The sequence below is a fragment of the Camelus dromedarius genome, chromosome 2 (genome assembly GCF_036321535.1).
Source record: "Camelus dromedarius isolate mCamDro1 chromosome 2, mCamDro1.pat, whole genome shotgun sequence".
Taxonomy (NCBI): domain Eukaryota; kingdom Metazoa; phylum Chordata; class Mammalia; order Artiodactyla; family Camelidae; genus Camelus; species Camelus dromedarius.
The window spans coordinates 43,866,907-43,888,033 of NC_087437.1; the positions used below are offsets into that span (position 1 = coordinate 43,866,907).

The following is a 21,127-nucleotide window of genomic DNA, read 5'->3' on the forward strand; positions in this document are numbered from 1 at the left end:
CTTGTTTAATTTTATTGTGGTGAGAAATACACTGTGTATGATTTCAGTCTTTTACATTTATTGAAATTTATTTTATGACCCAGAATATGGTCCATCTTGATGATTGTTCCACATGCTCTTGAAAAAGATGTAGAATGTTCTCCAAATGTTAATTAGATCATGTCAATAGATAGTGTCATTCAAATCTTCTACATACTTATTGACATTTTTCTGTACTTGTTCTATCAATTATTGAAATACATTTTGAAATCTCTTAGTGTAAATGTGTATTTTTCTAGTTCTTTTTAAGTTCTACCTGTTTTTATTTCTTATTTTAAAAACATTTTATTAAGTGCATAAACCATTAGGAGTGTTATATTGATGAATTGACCCCTTTATCACTATGTAAGTATCCTTCTTGTCCTGATATTATCCATTACTTTCAGATCTTCTTTTTTGATATTAATATAGCCATTTCAGCTTTCTTTTGATTAATGTTTGCATGTTACTTCTGTCCCTATCTTTTACTTTTAATCTATATGCCTTCACATTTAAAGTAATTTTATTTTTTAGATAGTATGTAGTTTTTTCATTCAGTCTCTACCTTTTAATTGGTTGTTCACATCATTTATATTATATGTTGTTACTCCTATGTTTGGGTTTAAATCAACTGACTTGATATTTGTTTTCTTTTTCTCTTGTTTGCTCTTTATTACTTTCCCTCTCTTTTCTCTTTTGTATTAGATAAAGAGAATATATTTTCTGATTCCATTTTATCTTCACTATCTGTGCCATTTTGTTTTATTTGTTTAATGGTTACTCCAAAGTCTACAACGTGAGCTTTAACTTACAAGTTCACTATCAAATAATATGCTACTTCATGTAAAAATGTAAGAACCTGATAACAATATACTTCCATTTCCTCCCTCTTCCTTGTTTTCTTGCTTTCATAATTTTACTGCTCTCTGTTATAAACCTTAGAATAATGGTGTATTATTTTTTGCCTTTAAAGTGATTAAAATGAGAAACATTATACCCTATAGTTACTATGTATTTACCATTTTCATAACTCTTCATCTTTTGTGCAGATTCTCATTTATATCATCCTTTTGTGTTTCTTTCATAAACACAAAAAGTTCTCCTTCGTTTTCTTGTTGTTTCATTTTAGTTCTTTAAAGTATCTGCCATTGTCTTCAATCTTTCATTTTCTGATGAGAAGTTGGCTGTAATTCTCATCTTTGTTCTTTTGTAGAGAATATGCTTTCCTTTCCTCTGGTTGCTTTCACTGTGGTATGATTCTCTGGAGACTCTTCTGAATGTCCCGGGTATTCTTTGATGTCTCTCCAGCATAACTGGTGGAAGTCTTTCTCCAAAACTGTGAGCTCTAAGAAATGTTTATTCTACTGTTTTCCAGTGATTCTTTCCCTAGAATCAAGTGATTTCTACCCACGTAGGGCAGATCAGTAGCCACCAAACTCCTGGAATGGACTTCCATGCAGATATTTAGAGCTTTCTCAATCTGTGCAGTATGGGTATCCTTGGTGTTATTTCCCACAGATTCAAGCTGCCTTGGCCTTTCCAAACTAATCTCTATCTCCCCAACTTAGTGAGGCAGCCAAGATCTGTTTGGCTTCTTTTGTCCAAGCTACCTCTTGGAAACTGCCTCCAAGCACAAACTGGGCAATCATAAGACTCATCTTTCTTATTTCTCTTCTCTCAGAAGTCACTGTTCAGTGTTACTTGTTGAATGTCTGATAATAGTGTTTTCATATACTTATTCTGGTTTTCTTGTTGTTTATGGTAAGAATGTTAGTTTCATTTCTGGTTACTTCACTTTTATTGAAGTGGAAGCCTACAGCATCTTTGAAAAAGATGTCCAGGGCCAAAATATAAGCTTGAATTCCAGTGATACGCTGATGTCTTATATACCTTCATCTGCTTCTAGATTGTTCATTCTAAGTATCTACTTGCTTATTTATCTATTAACTTATTATTTATGGGTCACCAATGCCACATCAATTTAATTATTGTATTCATTTTTAATAAATACATATTTAATTATTGTTTGTTTTAAAATTATTTAATTGATATGTTTAATTTCATGTAAATTTTAATATTCCTCAAAGTTTTTAAAAATATTGATAAGATCAGCTGCAGAGGTGGGGTGAAAGAGGTGTTTCATACTGTCAGTATTGTTTTCTGTAGGCTCTTGTTTTCATTGAGTAAAATTCAGTTTAGAGATCCTCTTGTCATCTTGTGCTTCCAGAGTTTATTCTCTACTGTGTTGACCCAGGTGTGAAACATCTCTGTTTACAAAACCCATTCACAAAAGGCATATGAGATTCATTTTATTAAATATCTGGGTTTGGAGGGACAGCACTGCAGTGTAGTAATACAAACAGTTTCACATAAAATATGAGACATTGTTGTTTTTAAAAGTCCTTTTTATACCCCAACATCAGACTTTTATTTTACCACTTTCCTCAGCACCATGCCTAATTGAGTCTTGCTGATGTCTTATTTCATCTAATTTTCCTCCTTCTCAGCACTCTTCTCTCTACCCACCCACCTTTGAAATTTTGATTACTTCTAGTACAAAGACATTTAGCCACATCTTTACCTGTATTGGAACCTACTGTACTAGACCCTCTGTTCCTACTTTCACCCCAACTGAACCATCAATGGTTTCTAAATTTCTGCTGCTTACTGTTAAGATAATGAATTTTTCACCCCGCTACTTTTATAAAATAATGCTCTATATGTCTGAATTTTGTATTTCTATTTTAATTTTCAAAATTGAAGATGTATATTATTCCTAGGAGATTTGATGGCTGTGGAGCACTCCAGATGCTACTGCCTTAATCATAGTCCTGAGCAAGAGTAATGATAAATTACCAATATACAAGTTTCATAAGAGACAATCACTTAAAGAGCCATATGAAAAATATCTGCAATATCTAACCAACTACAATATAAAGTTTCCAATTCAAGACATCTAATATGAAATGCATATATTCATTTATGCCCATGGATTTAATTGATGATTATCTACACTTTTACTTGTTTGACTATTGGTGTAATTGATTAGTTACTAGATAATTATTAATTTTTTTTAGGGAAATTAAAATGAATTATACACATGAATAGATCCAAGTACCTATGTATCATTTGTCCTATTTCAAATTTGGGGTGGGCTCTTTTTTCATAAAAGAATATGTTTGCTTCCATGTTATTGCTTACTGTTTCTTCCAAATTGTATACATGTTCTTATATTTTTCTTTGATTGTATGTATGTTTTATTATTAACTGTTGGAAAGAATAAAGTCAATTTGGAAAATAACAGTACTTCTTTTTACTGAGGAATATTACCTTTTATTAATTTTTGCTCCCAAAAGAATTATATGTCATCATTTGTAAATTACTATACTAGGTACCATGAAGCTAGTGTACCTAGTGCTTGGAAGCTAGTGCTTCCAAGGATATTAATATCTAGTTGAAGCCATAGAATATAAAGAATGCTTACAAATTAGTTCAAATGTAATACTCTAAATAGATGTCAGAAAGAAAGCAATGACTCTAAGGGAGCAAGCAGAATGAAGCAGTATTAATCAGGAAGGCATCATGAGGTGAATTTGGAATAAATGCTAAATGCAAGGAAAGAGCATTTCAGAAAATGTTACCAGGTGGGGAAGAATATAAGGCTCTCAGTCATAGGAGATGATATAAACACAGTAAAAGCAAAGCATAGCCCTCTTCTGTTGGGTTCCTACTTACTCTTCTTTTATAACTTGTAACTTTTAAAAATGTAGGTTCAGAGTCAAATATTGCTTCAAATTCTGTTCCACCACATACTGGTTATGTGTTCTTGAACAAGCTTCATTTTTCTCGTCTTTAAAAATGGGGATAAAATGAACCTACCTTGAGGATAAAATGAAATGGTGCGTCTAAAGCCTTTTGCACAGAGCTGGGCAAATAGTAACTACTAAGTTAATTACATTACAGCTCTTAGTATGTGTTTGCATTATAATTAGCAGTTAGCACATTTTACAATGCTTATTTGTCACTGTGGTGGGCTATAATCCTTTGAATGGGGCAGCTTTTATATCAGGTACTATATTGATAAATATTATAGGTATGTGATGAATTTTTATAGAACAAATAATTGTTTGGCCAAAGTAGAGAAACCTTTTGAAGAAGTAACTGGTTGGAATCAGAGAAATAACAATTGGAGAAAAACCTTAAAGGCTGTGGAGTAGAGTTTAAATTGAATAGAATTGTGTTTAGTGATGAAATTATGTTTGGGGAACATAACTGGCAGTGGTGGATTAAGGTAGCATGAGACTAGTTTGAAATTGTCCCAATACATTGCCTAGAAAAAGGAAAGAACCCTTTTTGGTTAAGTTCTAAAACTAGTCTTAGATAACAAAAGACATTAACCATGGGCAAAAGATCAAAGAAATGAGAGGAAAGAAATTGTAGAGTAGGAGATGAGAGCAGAGGTAGCTGACAATGTGAATGGAAATAAAAATGGAAGATTGAGCCAAGAAGGTCTTTTGCTACTAGAATACCATAGAACATTTATTGTCAATTTTCATACTAATCTACAACATTGGCAAACAAAAATACATTTTAGTGGTCACACTTTCCATACTGCCTTCCTTTGTTTTCTCTTAGTGGAGCTGTAAGTATTATATTCCAGGAGCAAGTACGTCTGAAGTATTGACATATTTTTCCCCTTTCACTTCTTGTTAGTATTCTGGGAGCAATCTTATTTTTATTTAGTTAATGGCATTTAATCACAGTACAGTGTGTATTCAGGTATCAGTTATACATCCTTCTATTTGATTCACCACTGTATATATGGAAGGCAATGCTACCTGCCCTGAGATACTTTTTCCCCCGCTGGGGGAAAGGAAATTACTACTTAAACATTAGTACACAGTAGTTCAATTTTTGTTTGCATACTTCAATTCTACCTGATAATTCTATTTTACTAACTAAGAGTTGTTTTTGAAAGAGCCCACGAGGCCTTTATGAACTGACTGGAACTGAAAACTCATTTCTCATAGTTGCCCTAGGAAAACTGTCTCACTGAATATATACTTTAGTAGAATTCATTTGGATTAATTTGAAAGGCTTCCTATGAAATTATTCATTAATAAGATGATAAAAATTAATTAGTATACTGTTATCTAATAAAAGTGATTCATTTTTTTTTTATTACCTTTGCTTAAAATCATGGGTATGTATAGTTTTGGAACAACCCCTATGATATAGTTCTGTGTTTGCTGAAGGTCTACACATTTTTCACTCTATCAAAGTTAGGAGAAAATTATGAAAGGTGTGTTTTAATGATTAATGAGGAGAAAAATTTAAGCTTAAGTCATTTCTATAATGTTGTTATATATCCAAATTATGGAAATTTCTTCATGAAATTTGAGCAAAAATCAAGAAATGAATGAATTTGAAAGCCTGATAAGTAACAATACTATTGTGACTTTAAAATTATTTGTTAGGTTATTAAAATATGTATGAATTAATTTTGAAAGCTCCTTTGCTATAGTTAATTCTAAAATTAATTTTTAAGTGAATGTGATTTTCCTGTAGTAAAATACATATACTTTCAGTGTAGATTGTGATGTGAAGTTTTTTCCAACCTGAAGACTAATTTTTATTTTGTTTTCTATATTATTATTAGAGAAGATGAACAAAATTTCATATTCTGATTAAGACTTGGATTTATAGAGTTTCTTAGGGGTCATGGTTGCTATTTCCGTATCTTCTACTGACTGTTAAATGTTATGTAAGGGACTCCTTGTCTATGACAGTGAAACTTTCTTTCACCAAGAGAAGGCATTGTATATGTTCATCTTTAATTGCAGTACTTCTAAAACAGTTATCATAGCAGTTCCTGGTCATATTCTTAGAATTATAATTGTACTTGCTTGTTAGATTTAATATAAAATAGTGTTGATATACATATTAGGATGTTTTCCTGGAATGGTAATATAACGCGGCAAGTGTTTCTGTCTTTGCCCTGGATATTATATTCTTTTTTTTCTTAATCAGTTTTAAAAAATTATACTTGAAGAAAACCTAGATGAGGTACTTAGCTAATGAATAGCTGACTTTGCTTTTGATAGTTTTGAGAAGTTTTCAATTCAAGTTGAACTTTTAAAAATTGTTTTTCTTTTTTGAAGAGAAAACGTTTGCTTTGGTTATAAGATCAAATTGGCATCTAGTGATGCATGGCACCAAGCTAAATACCTTGTGATTGCTCCTTAATTGATGGTATAATAGATGATTTTTCCATTGACTTGCTCATGTCCTTGTACATGTTTCTTTCAGAACTTTCTGGTATATTTTTTGTCACTCACTGATTTCTTCCTGAAACCAGAATGTCATTAAAAAATTACTCAAACTCAAATGTTAGAGGCCATGTAGGTAAAATAGATGAATGTAGTGTAAAAATGATCTCTGGTAACTAACACAAGGCCTCCGTGCTGGTGAGGAAGTAGGGAGTTGTGGGGACTCTAGGTACTTGGAGGATATGTGTTCTATTAAAGGACAGTAGTCGCTAACCAACTTCATTCAATTTTTACTGTGTTGGTATGATGTCCCAGAGTTGCCAAACCTTTCAGTTATATAGAGAAGCTGAAAATCTGTGTGTGTGTGTCTGTGTCTGTGTCTGTGTCTGTGTCTGTGTCTGTGTCTGTGTCTGTGTGTGTGTATATAATTTCCTTATTTTTGAAGTTTGGCAAACAATTTTTAAAAACCAGTCTCTGGTCCAACACTATTTGGCATATCAACTACTAAAGAACAAATTGCTTTAGGATCTCTCATTTAAAGTTTTGTCTTTAAAAATAAGACTTTAATTGTAATGTAGTTTAGGTGTATTTTTTTTAAATGGAAAATGCTATTTAAAAATATTTTTGATTCCCATCTTTTTAAACCCATCTACATGTAAACCAGGCCCAAGGTTGACAGTTTGGATGAGAAAAGGCTGTTTAGAGAACATCTCTCTCTCCTTTCAACATCTAAGTCTTGTGTTTCTACCTGGTGTGTTGTACTGTCCTTACTCCCCAAAACCAGTTAATTAACAAGTTCAGTTAATGCTACCTCCTTAATAGCTTTAATTTCTATTCACTTGACATCCATCTCCACTAGGTGACATCCATCTCCACTAGGTGACATTCATCACCACTAGGTGACATCCATCTCAACTATTCTGGTTGAATCCACCTTCATCTTTCATCTGATCAGTGACACTGTTTCCAGTTTGGAAGCATTGTCTTTGCTTTTAATCTTTCCAAAACCATTCTTCACACTTGAGACAGAGGAATGACCTAACTATAAAGTAAATCACAGCCCTACTTCAGATCTTTCGAGGATTCTCCATTAACCTTAGAATAAAATCTAATCACCTTAACATGACCTGCAAGGCCCTTTATTATCTGGTCTTTGGTTACAGGTCTAGCTTTATCTCTTGTCATTCCTCTTCATATTCCATGCTATAGTCAGATTGAATTCCTTCGACATTTATGCTTTCTCTTGTTTATGGGCCTTTATAAGTGTGATCCTCCAGCCCAGGCCTCTTCCTCTTACCTATTCTGCAGCAAATTGGTGTGTGACGGAGAGGACAGGTATACCACAAGGAAGTTCAGATCTAGTCTAATTGCACCGAACACATGGTTGTCCCAGTTTCCCTTTCAAAGACCAGAGCCTGGTCAACTTTTTAAGAAAACAGAAGTGGCAGCCTTTACATGATAAGTCTCTTTGTATTCTGGGTTTTAGCAAGCAAAGTCTCAGTGATTTGAATTATCCAGTGTAGGAAAAGCTCTGATATTACAAAGATAAAATTTATTTGTGTCAGCATGTTTTCTCTCTCCCTTTGTATTTGTGTCTAGCTCTCTGTCTCTCTCTCTGTCTCTCTCTCTCTCTCTCTCTCACACACACACACAGACACACACACACACACATTCACACATCACATCTATGAGACAGGGACATCAAACAAAAAACATTAAAGAGAGCTTTATTAGAAGCAATAATTCTGGCTTAAACCAGCATTTGAAGAATATGCTTAATATACAGATTTTATATTATTTAACATAAGAATAACATTTCAAAGTAAATAATTTTTTTATAAGTCTGAAAGATAAGATCATTCAGAACCTTCAAAATTAAGATCAGGGTTAACCCTTAGCAAAGTTGTCGAAATGAGTAAATGAATGAATGAAAGGTGTTTTTTACTTTTGTTTTTGTGTGTGTGTTTGTGTGGGTTGTTAGTTTTTTGTGCTTCCTATCTTTCTTTCATTGCCCTTTTCTTACCTTCCTGTTTTCAATATCCCTTTCAAAGAAATGCCACACACAATGGTGTCTGTATGTCCCACTGGGTGCAATGGAATCATTATCTTATGTGTCCTCTAGTTTGTTCCCATATTAATACAGCCAGTGGTTGAATAGACTCTTTTGGTGGTCATATAACACTAACCAGGAACTTAGAGATGCTAAACTGAAACTGAGGGTCATCATCAGTTAAGTTCATTACACCTGTAACCTGCCTTCGCTGGTCAAGCTCACTTTAATTGTTGCTATAAAAGGCTTGCATGTCCCCCAAGCATCACATAGCCTAAACAATGAGATGTTTGCCCAAGGTGCTGTCCACGAGCTTGGAGTCAGCTGTGACTAATTGTAGCTAAAGCTGGTTAAGACTGGTCAGGACCACTAACCCTCCCACTGGGCATGTACGAACGTCCGATTGGTGACCTTTTAACATCAGAGGGCCCCGAACGCCAACCTAACAATTACCTGACCTTTTTCTTCTCTCTGTTCACTTTCCCCCATGCTCCCCACGCCTCAGCTCTATCCCATAAATATCCCAAGACCCCTCGCCTTCCGGGAGGTGGATTTGAGCTTTGCTCTGTTATGTCCTCGCTTGGCCACTTCGTGAATAAACCTTTCCTTTGCTGCAAACCTAGGCATCTCAGTGAGTAGCTTGCTGCTCTTCAGGGAAAGGGACCTGACTTAGTAATGTAACCTTGTTACATGTGAGACTGATGTTTAACGAACTATCACTTGTTTCATTAAAAATGCTTAAACAGTGGCAGTACCATTGGAATCGGTGTAGTCTTCCGTCAGGAAAACACATCATTTATAGACATAGAATCTGGTTGTACTTAATAATTTCAAATTTTTATAATCATAACTCATATTCTGTCATTTCAGTATAATTTTGGCTTAATTCACATAAAAAAATCCTCTATAAAAGTGGTATCAATGATAGTCACCTGCTGGAGTATTCTGAAATTTTTGTCTACATCTCTTAACCAAATGTACTTTGTTAAAGCTTTCCTGTAACAAATATGTAATAGATGGCTTAAGTTTTATAAACAGAACCTAAGACAGGGAGAAAACAATGGAGAGACATGAAAAATAGCTGCTCAGTACTAGCTGGGTGAATTGAAAACAGAGGAAAGATAAGTTCTTTCTCTTGGGATTTTGCTGCCTGTTGGAACTCGTCACGTTAACTTTAGCCCACTTGCGGCTTCAAAATGCCTATTTATCTCATTTGTAGGAAAATGTCTTTTTCCTTATTTATGACTTTGCGATTCTTATATTGCCAGGTCATTGCCAACTTGTGCTTAAACATAACAAGCTAATTATGTGTCTTATTGTTTTAGCAACTGTAATCATATGATCTGTAACATTTTTGCTTTTTTCCTCTTTTTAAAATTCAGTTTGAACAGAGTAGAACAAATACAATAGATACTTATTCTCTCTCTGTCTCTCTGAGATACAATTGACATAATATTAGTTTCAGATGTCAGTTTCAAGATTCCATATGTGTATGTATTGCAAAATGACCACCACAAAAAAAAAGTCCAGTTAACATCCATTCACCATACAAAGTTAATTTTTTTTCCCTTGTGAGAACTTTCAAGGGCCACTCTTCTAGCTAGTTTCAAATATACAATACAGTGTTATTTACTGTAGTCACCATGCTGTGCATACATCCCCATGACTTACTTATTATAACTGGAAATTTGTACCTTTTTAACTCCCAGCATCGGCTTGTCCACTCCTGCTCCCACCTCAGGCAACCACCAATATGTTTTCTATAGTAAACGTGAGCTCCATTTTTTTTTGTTTGTTTGCATTTTATGTATCTGTTTATAGATTCCACATGTAAGTGAAAACATGTGGTACGTGTCTTTCTCTGCTTGACTTATTTCACTTAGCATAATACCCTTAAGCTCCATCCATGTTGTTGCAAATGACAAGATTTCCTTCTTTTTTTGGCTGAAAAACATTTCTCTGTATGTATATTGTGTATAGATATATAGAACATTTTTTTTTAATGTCTATTCATCTATTGTTTCCATGTCTTGGCTTTTGTAAATAGTGCTGCTGTGAACATGGGGGTGCATATATCTTTTGGAATTAGTGTTTTTATTTTCTTCAGATAAATACACAGAAGTGGAATTGCAGGATCATGTGGTAGTTCTACTTAAAAATTTTTGTGGAACCTCCATTCTGTTTTCCATAGTTGCTTCACCAATTTATATTCCCATCAACCAGACAAAAGTATTTGTTCTCCTTTCTCTACATCTTCACTTGTTACTTGTTGTCTTTTTGATTATAGCCATTCAGACAGGTGTGAAGTGATAGTGTGATTTTGATTTGTATTTCCCTGATGATTAATGTTATTGAGCATTTTTTTTATGTGCCTGTTGGCCATTGGTGTAAATATCTATTCAGATAGTCAGAAAAATACCTATTCGGACAATTCTCTTAAAAAATTGCAAAACAAAAAGAATTTATTTCTATGAATATGGCTGGTTTCTTTATTTCTTCATTTTTTTGCCTACCTCTGTCTTTCTCTTTTTTTCTCTTTTGAATTAACAAAAGCTTCTTGAAGTATGATCTGCTTCTTTATGATTGTTCCTAATGTTACATAATTAATAGCATCATATGTTAAAAATTTTACTGGAGCATGATTTAACTACATTAAAAAATACAATTGTCACCACCTCCTTATTTAATGATGAATACATCAGATGGCATCCGGTTCTTTTCTATCTTTGGTGTATCAAGGCACACGTAAGACAGTGACAAAATGATAATATTTTTATGGTGCTTAGTGGAAAATGGATACATGAAGTGGCTTTAAACTGGAAGTAAGCAGGTGGCAGTGGGAAGGGGTGTTCAGCCTGCCTGGCCCTATATGTCTTGCTAAGGATTGACAGGATTGTCAAAGTATGCACAAGGTAGGAAGCCCAGTGAATTGCAGTAATGTCCTTTTGGGGGGTGATAATTAGGTTTACTTATTTATTTATTTAGTAACGGAGGTACTGGGGATTGGACCCAGGAGCTTGTGTATTCTAAGCACACACTCTACCACTGGGCTATACCCTCCCCCGTGAGATAATGTCTTAATAGTTGTCTACATGCAATATCTTCAGATGAAAGTGAAAAATGCAGCCACTCTTCTTGAGGGTTTGTCTTTATGACTGATCACAACTGAGTTTTTCCCTAATAAGGTTTAACACATGATATACAAGCAGTCAGTTTTGAGAAGCCCAAAGTGATATAGACAAGCCACTCAAATGATTGGATACATTTTAAACTTTTTATCCAGATATCTGTCATCTTTTAATATACTATTTGACACTTTTGTAATTAAAAACAAAACAAAAACCCTGAATAATAGCAGCTACCATTCTGAGGGGACCCACTATAGTTCAGGCCCTCACGAGCTCATTTAAATCTTCATAACATCCCCTAAAAACAATGCTGATTGTTATCCTCATATAAGAGAATTCTGAGTTTCATAAATGTTAAGCAAGTAATCAGAAAGTACCTAATAAGTAGTGGATCTAGGATTTAAACAGGCTGATCTGATTCCAAAGCCTAAAATAAACGTGTTTGTAAGTAGGATGACTGACTTGTAGCTTTTGTTGAATAAATGACTTTTGGGTCTCCAGTCGTAAGCTTTCACAAGCTCCCCGCAACCCATTTTCTACTGCTTGTGGCTTGTACTTCTCTGCATTCACCTGCAGCTCTTATTTCAGCCAGTGGCTACCTTTCCCAGACAGTGTAGGGCATAGTGGCTCTGTGCAGACACTGGATGATGTCCTTGATCTCAGTAGCATTTGGAGCCTAAAACACCTGCTTTCAAATCCTAGCTCTGCTACTTAGTAGCTGTGTGACTTTGGACAAACAATATAACATCTCTGTGGCACAGTTTCTTCATCATTGTATAATGAGAGCAATAATAATACCTGCATTATATAGGATTGCTTTGCCTCTTAAATGATTTAATAAACGTACAATATGATATGTTGCTTGGCATATAATAATTAACCAGTATTTATTAGCTATTATTACTTTTGATAATGATCATGTTTACTTTTTTATACCTTTTCTATGGGAAGCAACATTAGAGAAGTTATAGCAAGTTGAATTTTTAAATGACTAGCTAGTGATTACCAATTGCATTTTTTAACACTGAGCTTTTTGTTAGTGTTTTATCAATGAAATAACAGAGAGCCATATTCTAATTATTAATGTTTCTGTTAAGAATTTTGAATGTGTTGTGATACATTTCATGATGTAGGATGGCGGGAAAGGAAGTTTTCATGATGCTTAAGGGTACTGGTATTTAATAATTTTGTTCTGTTCTACTTTCTAATGTAGTGAGTGTATTGGGTTTCTAGGAAAGAGGTAGAAAATTGGGACACATCTGTGTGATAGTAAAAGGTCTTTAATTTTTATTTTAAAAATGTAATTAAGCTTTTAATTGTCAAAATTTGATGTGCAGACTGTTTTGTCAAAACTATCTCAGTTGCCAAGGAAATTCAATGGCAGGAAGCTTAGGAAGAGCTTTGTCTAGTTGGCAGATTCTAAAGAATCTGTCCTAATGGAGGGAGGAATTTGCATGGATAAAGTAGAACTATGGCTGATAAAAACATCCATCATATTTTATTGAAATTATATTCAAATATAAGTGTTTGATGTTCTGGGATTTCAGAGTGTATCTATAAAAATTCCACCTGGCCTCAGTCCCTTTCTTGCTTTCTTTTTCATATTGAAAATGGAACGCATAACTTCTCAAAATGATGAACTAGACTGAGGACTTGTCAAGTTACGTCCCGCAGGCCACATCTGGTTGTCCAGCTGTTTTCATAAATAAAGTTTTATTGGAACATACACAGCCATGCACATTTGTTTACATATTGCCTGTGGCTGCTTCACATTGCAGCAGCAAAACTGAATAGCTGCAACAGAGACCGTATGTCCAGCAAAGTCAAAAATCTTTATTATCTGGACCTTTACAGAAAAAAAGTTAGCCAATCTTTGAAGTAGGCAGATCTAAATACAAACATGAAGCTTATTCCAGCTCCATGGTTCTTACTTTCTCTGCAGGAAAGATTACTTTTTTTCACTAGGTTTTCCTAAGCACATCAATAGTACTGATTTAAATATGACTCCTGTTTCATGTATTAGTCTTTTCCTTTTCATTTAGATTTTAAATTCCCATAGAATGCTTAGCGTTAGGAATAGCCTAATATAAAATGTAACATGTCACAAACATACAAAGTAGGAAATGTGACTTTTAAAATATTGAATGGACAATTGATTCATCTCTTGTATAATCACCTTATTTTGTGAAACTTATTTGCTGAAGCAGTTTATTGAGGTTAAGCACACTGACTTACATTGTTCATGCAACCTGAAAAAAAAGATGTCAAATTATGGGTATTAAAAAGCATTAAAATGAATGAGCTATCATGAAATCATCTAGTTCTCACTAGCATCGATAAAAAGAAACCTATTTATTGATGTCATTATTTCCATGACTTTCTGCTTTTATTATTATTTTTTTTTGGATTATTTTAGTTTTCTCTTAGTTTAGAATCCAGAATTGAGATCAGTAGTCAAAAAGAGTTCTGATCAGTGCAAGAATGATGGTGGGGTTATTCTCTAACTCATGTGATCTTGTGAAAAGGACTGTGCATCATCATTATCATCAACAAATAAAATCCATGTAACGGACACCTCCCTAAAGTCTCCTTTCTCTTTTTAAAAATAAATTTGAATAAACACTGGGAATGGACGTTACTAGGAGCAGGATCCAGTGAGAGAGTTCACTGTAAGGATTTTAGAACTTTTTCTGTAGTTCATTTGCAAGTAAGTATAGTTTATGTGCTCTGGGGAGATGATGCTGATTATTTAAAAATTGGAGATGGAACAAGGAAACCCAAAACAAAATGATTTATTTGCTTTTTGGTAAACTTGATTCTGTTTTGTAACCTTTGGAACATGGATTTTTATGAGTGATAGTTTTAAAATTTATATTCCCTCTAGAGTGTGTTGTTAATCATTATTGCTCTGCTGGGCCTCAGGATTACCTGTCTGCCTTGTAATGCAACTTTCCTTAATATTTACAATTGAAATACCAATGGTTCTTAAGACATCTCATATATTTCTATGAATGAAATGGTATTCACAAGAAATAAAGGCTTGCCTCCAGAAATAAACTTTAAAATATTAGATTCCTCTTAAAAATTGTAGAACTTTTTAAAGACCAATGTGGATTTTGAACTTTTGAAATAAAATATCTGATCCTAATTGTTGTACTCTAATGCTCCAGAAGCTAGGTGAATTCATTATCTAAGGATAGTTATATTATAAATAAAAACAGAGCAAACAATAGGTACTTCATTTATAATTTAGTTCAACACCCCAGGCATTTATTAAGCTTCTACTTTGTGGAAGTTCCTGCAGGGATGATGATGATGACAGGTACCTGTCTTTGGAGAGGAGGCTTGAAGACAGACAGGACTGCTTATAAATTTTTAGTGTGCAGATCCATTATTATGACCTTAGAAGCTTCCACCTTTTACAGAATAGAAAAGACACCTGGAATGGAAGTTGGAGCTCCAGCTGAAGTTCAGGGAAACAGACCACATTTTTGGAACCTTTCTTACCCTTAACTAGTAGTAGCTGTTGGGAACTGTGTTATGAGCAGGGCTTGAGGGGTAGAAGCTATCCTAGGTCCTCTACAAAGCAGTGTGTGATCTGGAGATGCAGATTTGATCCTGAACAAAGCACCCATGGGATTTTCAGCTCTGCCAAGTTCCCAGCACTATCAGGAAGTCAGTCTTGATAATAATGAATAGAAAAGCAAAGCTGGGTCTAGAGCTTGCCTAAATTTGGGAGTAGCAGGGACAAATTCCCTTTTTAGCGGAGCTCTCCCACCCAAATCAAATTCATTTATTGAGTTCTGTATGGTTCAAAGAGTAAAAGGCAGACAGTACTGTTCTCAGGAGCTCATAGAATAATGAGGGAAACAGAAATATACTTTAAGGTTTCCAAAGCTACTGAAGGAGGATTGGCTTGAGTGCCCATTTCACACCCTGATCTGTTCTGGGGAGGGGAGTGTTCTCAGAATTTCTGCCCAGACTCTTTTTGTCCCAGCATTCTTTCCCTTCTTCATTGAACTTGCTTAGCCTTTTTTACTCACTTGGTCCTGCACCAAACTATATATCCTACTGTCTTTCACAAGAAATCCATCACATTAAGCATGCCATGACAGTTATAAATTTATAAATTAGTTGAAGATTTGGCAGGTTGGATGGGAAAAAGATCACACCATGGAGCCCTCCACCAACCCCACTTCCTGTTTTCCCCATCTGATCATCTCTGCTGCCTCCCAGGGGCTAAGACGCCTAATACCTGTTGTTGTCATCTCTACCTAGCAGATACCATCTGCCAAGGGTAGTCTAGTTTGCCCCTTCCTGCAAAAGTTCTGGTGATTTTTCTTTAATATTGAATAGGTAATACAGAAATTGCAGATGGGATGGAGAGAGAGAGAAGCAACACAAAAAAAACTTAGAGAGTTTAAAAGTAAGCAGATTTAAATTGTCAAATTGGAGCATGATGATTACAGTGTATGCCACTTTAAAACTCCATAGTAGATCTTGGATCAAATCCCTTTTAATCTCATTCCAACTGTGTGGTTGACAGTAAGGCATCATTCCAAAGTATCCCTAGTATTCTCTGGGTCAGAAAATTACTGCTTCAGTAAAAGAGAGGACATTTGGAACCAGAATTATAATATGGACCTTTGATAGTAAAACTGACTACTTGCAAGAAATGCAAGTTATACACAGAATCAATCAAAAGGAAAAGTAAAGTTATTAGGAAAAGATGGGATTGTTGTGGTTAGCTATTAAAAAACTCATTTTTCTTCACTTTAACCACCGTATTGTTGGCAGCAATTTAAAAAGGCAAATACATGCATGTATTAATATATATGCTTTAGAAAATATATTTTAATAATGCATATTGTTTATGTATATAAAAATTAGAACCAATTAGTACTTCTTAAAAATATTTGAATGACAGAATCTGCTATTAAATTTATGTCTATTATATATTACCCAATATAATTTAGTAAAAATAAGTACTATAAAGCCATTTAAATAAAACTAAGACATTAGTTTGCAAGAAAAATGGACATTTTTCACTTTAGTTCATAACATATTTCAAAATATAAACAATGGAAAAATTTTGAGCTAAACTGAAGCTTGGGATATAGCTTTTTTGTTTAATATCATTTGGGGTGCTACATAAGATCAAAGTACTTTGATGTTATTTGAATTTATTTTACATGACAGTTCCAGAAGTGGGACAGATTATTCAGTAGCTGAATGACATTGTCACAGAGGCTATTTTTTTCTACCCTTCTGCTCTGCTATCCTCAAGATGCTAGCTTTGACCTCAGACCAATGTCCTCCATACTCACAAGATGACTAAAGCAGTTCTAGACGTTATATCTGTATTCAACAGCAGAAGAAAAAATATTTTGTTAGGAGGGTAGAAAACTTTGCTGGAAGCCCCCAGGACACCTGTCCTTCCATCTTGTTGGCTAGATATGGGTAACATAGATACCTTCAAATCAATGCCTGGCAAAGGAATTGAGTTCACTTTGATTGGCTGAGCCTAATCAGGGCTGTCATGATTCTGGGCACAAGTCATCCTCCCCAGAGTTGCTTGGGAAAAAAGATAGGCACCTAAGATGAATCAGGGCTCTGCCTAGCAAACAAGAGGGGAAAAGGACTCGGGTTAAAAGCCAGCAGTGTCCACTGGAGAAGCAGAACGTCAGACATTAGGCCAGCGGTTCTAAACCCTAGCTGCGCATTAACATTACCTGGAGATCTTTTTAAAAATATTTTGATTTAATTGTACTGGGTTGCACATAGATATGAGCATTTCACAAAAATCCTTCTGGTGATTTTAATGTGTAACTAAGCTTAAGTACCACTGCTCTAGGTAAACAGGATAGAATAAGGAAACAAAAACCATGAGCCTGCACACATTTGGGTGTTCAAGCAGTTTTCCATCTCTACTGAACATTACCAAAAAATTAGCCATTGGCCAGCAGGGGAAGGCTACCAACACAAAATCTTAGACCACAGTTGATTTACCAACCTGAAATGATGCTCACTGCCGTAGTCACTGGACGTTTTCCAAGAATGTATGGTATTAGGGTACTTAAATACCCAGACAGCCTTCATAGCCAAGCTGAGAAGGGGTTTTATGTAAAGGTAGAAATGTTCGGCCCATTTTTGTGATGAGAGACCTGAATTTCAAAGAGGCTGTTGGTGGAAGAGTAGAACTAAAGCTCTTTTAACAGTATCCTGACAGTCAGAGTTTCCTCCTTCTACTGTTTGTTGCTACTTTTGTCCTTGTTATATTTGAGAAATATGTCATTTGTCTTGGTCAAGGTAAAGCTTTGTAATTATAATAGCTACCATTTATTAACAACATACCAAGAGCCAGGAACTGTGTTAGGTGCTTTATTCCTGCCCCGAAGTTTATTTAATCATTACAGAAATCACATGCAGTAAATAGTACTAGCTCTACTTCATAGATAAGGAAATTGGAACCCAGAGAGCTTGTTACTTCTCTGAGGTCCCTTAATTAGTTCATTTCTCTGGGATCTAGAATTTGAACCCCTAATACCATGAAATGCCAAAATGCACGTTCTTTTCATTTTGCAATGCACAGAGATTTGATTTTGTGCAGTTTACCAGTTCAGCAAATACCTATTGGTTGACTAATAGGTGATAGGTGCTGGACTCACCCTGGGTTAAACTGCATTTTCCCCACACGGTATAATTTACATTTTTTTAAGAAGTGGGTTTAGGCTAGTTGCTTTGCAGCTGCACCAAGCACTTAACATATGGTCAAAGAACAACTGAATGAATAAATGAAGGGAAATCTTTAGATGCTTAATTTGGAGTTGCTCAAATTTTAAAGACCAGTGAAACTACCCTGAGAATAATTTTCTTTTCCAGAAGAACATATTAAAATATGAAATATAAAATATAAAAAAATTAAAGCCTTTTAAGATGTAGCTTATATTGTACTTGATATTTCCAAACAAAGATTGAGTTACTGGGGAGTGTGTCTTAAGTTGTTCCATCACACTCCACGTTGCTGTTTTTAATATAAATAGTGCTGTTTTAATAAAAATAAATAATAAATAAAAGCCCTTAATTGGCCTATATGGCTGATGTTTATTTAGATACTTGCTTTAGAATGTTTTCTTCTAATTGAAAGATAAGAGGAAAATAAACTGAGCAATGGCTATTAAGGACTGACTGGTTTCACAGAGATACTGTTTTCCAAATTACTGAGTTATGATATTGAAGATGAAGGGCAAGCTCCTTGTTGGGGGAAAGAGTGAGAGCAGCTCTAATGCGGAATCTCATTAGAGCAACTGTCAGGGTTCCTCTATTTTACCATCACCTCCCCTATTCTGTAAGAAGCAACTGTCGTTTTGAGTGAGTGTACTGCCAAAGAGGCATTTACAAATAAATGAAAAATGTCACGATTGATTTCACTCCTTCCAGAATACTGTGTGTCAGCTTTGTCACAAACTGTCTTTGTTACTCTCTGCTTTAGATCTCCCAGCTGGACATTGGAAATAGCTTTTGATGGTTTAGGGCCTCTTTCGTTTGACCCCAGGTAAGCCCTCTATTGGTGACTTTTTATAAATATTTGTAAAATGGTTTGAGCAGTTAGAGAAAACCTTTTTTCTCTCTTTTTCTCTGTAACTGCTATCATTGTCAAATAGCATTTAGATGTCAATATCATTTACTTACATTTTTGGACATTAGAGAGAATTATTCCGTACCTTATGGAGCACTATAAAATTATGCGATCACATTTCACATTCTCTTCCCTAATACAACGGTTTGTTATTATCATGCTTAATGTAATAATAATGCTAATAGCAATATTACTTGTAAAGAAGATATATGGTTATGCTTTTCCTACATTTTGAAATAGATGTCTAATTTTTATCACTCTTTCTTTATCTTGGATATATGTCTTTCATATAATTTGTATATAACATTGTTGATACACATTTGTTATTACTGTCACCATAAACTAGTCCACTAGCACTACTGCCATCATGCGGACATTACTGAGAACGTACTCTGAGCCATACACTATGCTGCACAATTATACGAAGTAGCTTATATAAATGGATCACAGTGGTATTTGAATTCTAAGTTAATATGGATTTGAAAAAAAAAGCAACTAATTAGAAATTGCTAATGGTTGTTATTTTTATTGTGCTTATTAAATTAAAGGGAAGTAAATATTCATTTAATTATACTTTAAGAGATTTTAACCAGTATAATTAGTTATAGATAATGCCATTGTTTGGGATTATTTAGCTTTCTACTTGAAAGATAATGGAATGGACCAATTAGCAATATTCTGTTTCTCGTGGAAAACAAGAAGGTGAAGCAATTCACTCATTCATTCAACAAATATTTATGAGCACCTATTAAGCACAAACTACTTTACATCGAGGACGTGGTAGTGAAGAATATGTATATGCTTCCCAAGAGCCTACTGTCTAGTGGCAATCAGTTAAGAAAATAGGCAAGTGTAACATCATGTGACGAGTGAAAACAATTGGGATAAGCATGGGGTACCAAATGAGAAATGAGGTAAGCATCTAAGCCAGGCTAGGGATGAATGCTCAGGATGTGATGTGGCAGTGGAAGGTGGAAGAATATTAAACTTCGGTTACAAAGTAGTTTATGGTATCTGAAGTATTTAAGATAGGGAGGTATGTAAATAGCTAAGGAAGGGGCAGATCATGAATGTCCTTATGAACCATATCAAGGAATTCAGATATAAACTGTGAACAGCGGCAATTAAACTGGAAAGACTTCATCTGATATTGGACATTGTCTTCAAATCAGACGGATCAAATTCTCACAGTGCCAGCGTCCTATATCTAATAACCAGGAAAGCAGGCCATTCTTCCTCCTTCATACCTATATAAATAGAATACATTTCCTAGAATATAAGGTCTTTGTGAGCAAAGACCTGGGCTAATGCACCTTATTTCCCCAGGATCTATTGCAGTACTTTGCACATAGTAGACTTTCAATGTTTATAGTATGGGACGACAGGATCAAATGTAAAACTGGAAAATGGATAGGTTGACTACACAGAGGCTCCTCTCAAAGATGACTACTTAAAACCATATACTCTTTTTTCCTTGCTCAGTTGCCACAAATGGCAAAATTGCTTTCCACATCTCCTCTTTACTTTCGATTCATAGTAAGGGGACTCCACCAAAATCAATATGATATGCAATTTTTAAAATAAACAATAATGTATCAACTTGTAAATAAAAAATGGTGTGTCAGTAAATTCTCTTGAAAAACATAAAAAAAGATTTGAAGAAAACTAAGAATAAGTGAAGAAAATGATTTTTAGTAAATGGAGAAATAATTAATATATCCAAGTTTTATTTATTTAACTGTAGAAAATGGTATAGTCAAAATAAATTATAAAAGCTTTCTTTTGTAATGAGAAAGATGAAATGATAGCTATCATTAAATTAATCATATGTTGTAAGATACTGTATCAAGCAGATAAAGTTCACTTGTTTTGTAAGAAAATTAATGAGAAGCCCTTTAAGAATATGGTGATTTACAAATCACAAAGTTAATAGTGTACATTATTGTATAGTGTGGACACTTTGGATTCGGCTCTAAAAGTGGATTCTATATTTCTTTCCACTGTAAAATTGTCTATTCTAGAG

At 34.4% G+C, this 21,127-nt stretch overlaps 1 protein-coding gene across 4 annotated transcripts in view; it reads left to right on the plus strand.

Annotated features, from left to right (window-relative positions):
- Positions 1 to 21,127, plus strand: part of NAALADL2 (N-acetylated alpha-linked acidic dipeptidase like 2) — a 1,176,025-nt gene that overhangs the window by 61,074 nt on the left and 1,093,824 nt on the right. For 2 of the 4 annotated variants that reach the window (XM_031451310.2, XM_031451315.2), the window contains exon 3: positions 18,958 to 19,020. The exons of the other annotated variants lie outside the window; for them this stretch is intronic. The gene's annotated coding sequence lies outside the window, so the exon portion shown is untranslated. The remainder of the gene's footprint in view (positions 1 to 18,957; positions 19,021 to 21,127) is intronic. 4 annotated transcript variants of the gene reach the window in all.